The following is a 6,000-nucleotide window of genomic DNA, read 5'->3' on the forward strand; positions in this document are numbered from 1 at the left end:
GTAAAATGTTGATTTCAGCAATTGGGTATTATGACTGACCATTTTGGCCATTTAATGACTCACATATCCACTCTATGGGACCCTGTGAGGGCGCCTGTACTTACTCACTCCTGGCTTCCGTCTGTTATGCAGTGTAATTTTACTGGGGATGTGAGCCTGGCAGTGTGAGAGAATCTGCTCAGAAACCCCTGTGCTGTGGGAGCTACACATCAAGAGACAGAGAGAGCTCTGTTTCAAATATCTGAAGAAGAAGAGCAGGAAAACGATGGCACTGAGGAGTCATGAAAAAGTGTCTTTGTGTCAGAGGGTTGAAAAACAGCCCATTTAGAGTGGTCTGCCTATTAGCTGAACAAAGACAAGGGTCTGTTTCTGAAATCCACTGCAAAGACTATTTAGTGTGTATACTGTATCAGGGGACAGCAAACAGGATCTTCTTTTTGCGCCCAGCCCTGACTGTCCCCCATCTTCTTAGAAATGGCTCATCCTTTCTCTGTATTCCTTATACGGACCCACCATTCTCTCTAGGCCCCTGTCTCTTCTCTCCTTTCATCGTCGCTTTAAAGATTCTCTGAAAACACTAGTTTTCTTCAAGCAGCATAGCTGTATCTGTAAAAGCACAAGCAGTGTGCCAGCTAACCTGAATGTCCTTTGGGATCTTTGCCATCTGGCTAAACTGTTAAGATGTTGCCAGTGGTTGTTACGTCCCCCACTGACCTCTCTGCATTTTTGTTCTCCGTCCCACTTTTCATTCTCTCCTCCATCTAACTTCAAGTTTTAGTGTGTTAAGTTAGTGTCTTTAACACTGCTGATGATTCTCAAACCTCCCCAGTCCAGCTTGCAGGCATATATGACACTGCTTTGCCATCTTTTGACACAGACAAGTTGTCTTTAAGGCTTTGAGTTGGTGTGATTGTATGGGACACAGCTGCCGCTCTGTGCCTTCTTTTTCACCTTAGGGTAGCTTTGTTGTATTGGATGTAGTTTTTTTATGATCATACGTGATGCAAAACTACACGACTGTTTTATTAAACATGATATCTACTTTGTAGGCATGTTGGGTGTGTCAAAACTCATTAAGTCACACAATTGTCTGTGTTGGGATGTAATAATAGATCATTCGCACTTTTGAGGTTGTAAGTTTTTCCCAAGATTTAAGGCATAAAGAGGCATATTTATTACATTCAGGTTACTCAGCGGAGTGGATTTTATTTTACTATTTGCTGCTTAAAGCAAAAACTCAGTGTTTTAACAAGGAACAAATCAGAAGAGTGATTTACTGATTATTAAAGACAAACTTATACATAACTTAACACAACCACACACTGGCATATCTTAATTTATGTCCTCACATTTATGCACAAAAATATTATCAACAGATGATATCAGCACGTCTACTCATATAACTGTGCGAACTTGCAACTTGCTAATTCACCCCGGGCTGAAAATACTGGAAGCTTCCAGTAGCAAAGGAGAATATGACCACACTTGTCTTGCTTCTATCAAATTCATTGACTCATGAGCACCTGTGTATCTGACAAACTCTGACCTGTCAGCAACTGAGTGGTGGCTTCCGCTGCAATTGCGTCTTAATCTCATGCTGTTAATCACATGACACCTGGCCGGTCTCTACTTAGGTGCAAATTTCTGTCCCTCTGTAATGAGCCAGAACAATTGTTTCAGGTCAGGTGACAGGCAGCAGGAACAGACATGTTAGATGAGCAAGTAATATCGGTGCCTACAATTAAAATATGTTGTCATTTATTCCTCTGCTTGTGAGCATTAAAATGACATATTTAAATTTTTAATTTGATTTCTTTACATGAAATCAAACAAAATGTGGGTGCTCTGAATTAAAGTGAGACTTAGCAGAATATTTTTACAAAAAAACATACAGACTCAAACAAAACTAGTTTCTCTCAATCATGTCTAATGACTCGCTAAAAGTGTAAGGTGGTGTATTTCGCTGCTGAGATTTCCTCTAAATCTTAGTGATGTCTTTGAGTTGCAACTGTAAGGGCTGTGGGTGTGCAGAGAAAAGCCAATGACAGTATGTGGAGGTCAAGACTGTAAAAATGTCTTGTTTCCTGTGGGGAGGTGTTTTGTTTCTGTGATTTATTGCTTTGTTCTGAACTGACGGCAGTCTGTCTATTACTTTCATGCTGCTAATGATGTATCTCACTCTTGCTTGATGACCCCTGACTACAATGACTATGTATCACAAGATGGGATTTAAGTAATTTAAGTCACTCTACAAATAGCAAATGTTCACAAGTCAAATTTAGCAAATGGAAAGCACTGAGAAAAGTTACTGTAAAGCATAGCAATCACACAATGACAAAAAGAAAGAAAGAAACAAAAAAGAAAAAAGAAAAAACAAGTGAAAATATTGGTTTTGTTTTTCTTGACTATAGACTGAAATCTGACGCAGAATAAACAACTTGTCCTCTAAACTGGTTGTTGATATTGCAGATGAAGCTTATGTTGTGACTTTTATCGAACATTTCTGTGATGTTATTCTAAGTTGCCTCTGTTCTGTATGCTTGAAAGACCAAATAGGAAAAAGCGGTGTGCCAATGAGATGTCATCCAAAAGGATATGATTTGATGTTGGAAAAAAAAAAAAGGAAACACACGCTACCTCTAGTATGAATACCTCCTTGGGGCGATACTTTTTAAAACCTAAGTTACTAAACCCACCTTAAATTCCAAAAAACTGGCAGGATGAGTGTGATTTTAAACAGTAGAGGCTGTGGGAGCTCTTATCTTTGAAGCAGAGTGCTACACTCTTGAGCTTTTATTACCTCGACCCGCACTCCTGTAACTTGTTTGTCAAACTGAGGACTTCACTCACAATATGAGGGCTTTTAGCCATATGAACCAACTCGGGCTCTGAGAACCTCAGGGAGGGGTCTCCTGCTGGTGCCCAGAGTCAGGACGAAACAAGGTGAGGCTGCGTTTCAGTTTTATGCTCCTAAAATCTGGAACAGTCTTCCAGAAGATGTGAGACAGGCCTCAACTCTGACAATGTTTAAATCCAGGCTGAAAACAGTTCTGTTTAGCTGTGCATATGACACCTGAAAGTATTTTATCTGCACTCTTCACTTTTAAATTAATTAATTAATGATTATTTTTAATGTTTTTTTTATTTTTTATTTCTTTTTAATGATTTTATTGCCTTCTTGTGATTTCATGTAGCTGTAAAGCACTTTGAATGACCTTGTGTACGAATTGTGCTCTATAAATAAAATTACCTTGCCTTGCCTTTTAGCATGAACATCACAGATTTAGGGTAGCATTTTGGTTTCAGTCATTCTAAAATAAAGAAACAGCACCCCTGTGCTCTTAAAGTTGACTAGAGGTATCAAAAACGACAGCGGTGAGAACACAACCAAAGGTCTTTAAAAAGGTGTCCCTTTCTTCTTGGGATAGCTGTGAAGACACAATATTTCCCTTGTTGCCTTTTGACTGGAATCTACAGTAGCGACATAACATTGTTCTGTACTGATATTTTCTTTACTGCTAAAGTTGTGATGTTGTTGCAACAATAAGCTTGCTAATATCACATTAGAGTAAAACAAACTAATGTGTTAGTCCAACCAACATCCCACTTTTATGTAAACATGTTTTTAAGCATGTATTTTTATAGGACATAGTTATTCAAGTGGATTAAGGTCCATTAAACCTAGTTGATGTGGAATCAGCAACACTAGTGAAGAGATGCAACACAGACAAATTGACTGCACATATTTAAGGCAAAACCAAAACAGTATTTATGGGATGGATAAACCAGCAGAGCCTGGAGAGGTTATTGAGGAGAGAAATTTAGCGTTCATTATAAAGAAGGAAGGCCTTGAAATAAAACAGATTGTGGCATTTCCTATTATGGTGGACCTCCTCTCAAAAGTGGAACTAGTCTTCCATCAGGTATTTGTATCTTCTTGCATTCTTGAAGTAGCTATCTTCATTTCTATTGTAAATATATGCAGTGTGCCAACATTACAGTCCAACTAATTGCAGAATGAATGGAGCATGTGCCTGTCTGCAGGGTCGCTGTCAGTAATCAACCTTCATAAGCATAAATCCTCATTATGAGACTCACTAAACAAATTTAGGTTCCACAAAACACAAGTAAAATCTTGACCACACATGGATAATTTAGCTGTTTATTTCTGGTTGTAAGATATCCACTGCTTGATAACCACTGTGTGACATCTGTCTGTAGCGCTCAAAGTTTTGAAATTCAATATATATATATATATATATATATATACATATATATGCCTTTCCATGTTGAAAGCCCCAGTTAGGCAACAAATCCACGGGCCTCTGGGCGAATTTCTACAAGTTGGTAACTATCAGCTACACAGACATGTTATCTGGGATTTCAGTGAACTTTACTTACATTACGCCCAGGACAGACAAGATGGAGACCCATGTGTGATGTGGTGACCAGCTGCCCCCATTTGAAGTATTCCACCACTGTCAGCACAATTTATAAATATTTTAATACTCTTTATATTTTTCCTATATTGCCTTAGAGGGAGCCTCTAGTCAGGAAATAATCATCATTAGGTGGTAGAAGGTAAAGGTAATCAATAGCTGTACCTCTGATTGGCATGCCAATAGCCGCTTTCGGACAGAGTAGTTATAGGAACGTAGTTATCAGAACTGTCCTACTCGAATTTCGTTCTGATAACTGTCCTTCTGTTTTAGTCTCCATTCACATGAGTCGGGACCTGATAGGGACTGATGTGGCGCGCGCAGCCGTCTGCGTCAGTGACGTGTTAGCCGTTAGCCGTTTAGCGCTACATTAAAAAACAAAACAAAACAGAAAGTAAGGAGAGAAGAAAAAACATCACAAAGAAGCTAATATGGAGAGCGGGGAGGCCACTGTGTTCATGGTCTGCATGATGGTGATATTAATCATGGACGATCACATCAGGCATCTAATATCGAGGCTGGAAGAGCACACAGAGAGTCAAGGGCAGATTATAGTTCTGTGTCTATCGTCTTGACGTGTTGCTTTGCTCTGGTCGCGAACCACTTTTCATGTTATGGTTCTGCAACCATATGACTCTCGCGAGTCGCGAGAACTTCGGTGGGGGGAGTGTATATATTCCGCTGACACGCTGATCCTGGTCAAAACAACAATGGCGCGTCTGCAAGATACTATGGAGATGGATATGGAGTTGCTCGACCTTGAAGAAGAAAGGAATCTGCTATTGGAGTTGGCGAAAAGACGAAGGAGGAAGCGTAGGTGGTCTGTACGCCCGTTGAACCAGACCAGGGAAGAGACTGGGGAGTTTGCTACACTTGTTAAACCCGGAAAAGCACACCGAGGACCAATCACAGCCGCTTTTGTCTGCGCACTTCCGTTGGTGGTCTGCGTGCGTCTGTCGCGTAGTCAGGATTTTTTTGAGGTGCACGAGAACGCGCGCAGAGCCTCTGCGTGGAGGAGTGGTCAATATTTTGACGCTCGGAGAGACTATGCGTGACGTTTCTGCAGTGTGCAAGTTGTTGTTTTACGTGGAAGGGTTAGCACTTGCCCCTTAGCCACCATGTATTAGCCTCGCATGACAGGCTGCGCAAACAGCGCAATCGCCGCACAGGGAGCGCCGATTTGCACCTGTCTGTGTCCTACCGTCAGTATTTGACAACCTCTAGCAATGGGATTGCGCTTCAAATGCCACGGAGTTCCCCTTTAAGGTATAATGTGTTCTCCTTCCACAGTCTAATTTTAAATCCTTGGCAAGCATTTGGAGTGGGAGGAACTGGTTAGTCTAGTCCAAGGCAAAACGATGAGCCGTTTGGCACAGTCCACATCGACTTGAATCTGTGTACCACACTATGGAAGAGTCTAAGGAATGTTGAGCATCATCATTTTCTTCATGTACCATTGTATCTCATCAGAAAAAGGGCCTATTATTGGCTTTAAGGGGGAGAAACTTTATGTGCTACTGATCAGGAAGATGGAAAAGCATGTACCAGAAAGGAAATTATT

This window comes from Odontesthes bonariensis, chromosome 6 (genome assembly GCF_027942865.1).
Source record: "Odontesthes bonariensis isolate fOdoBon6 chromosome 6, fOdoBon6.hap1, whole genome shotgun sequence".
Lineage (NCBI taxonomy): Eukaryota > Metazoa > Chordata > Actinopteri > Atheriniformes > Atherinopsidae > Odontesthes > Odontesthes bonariensis.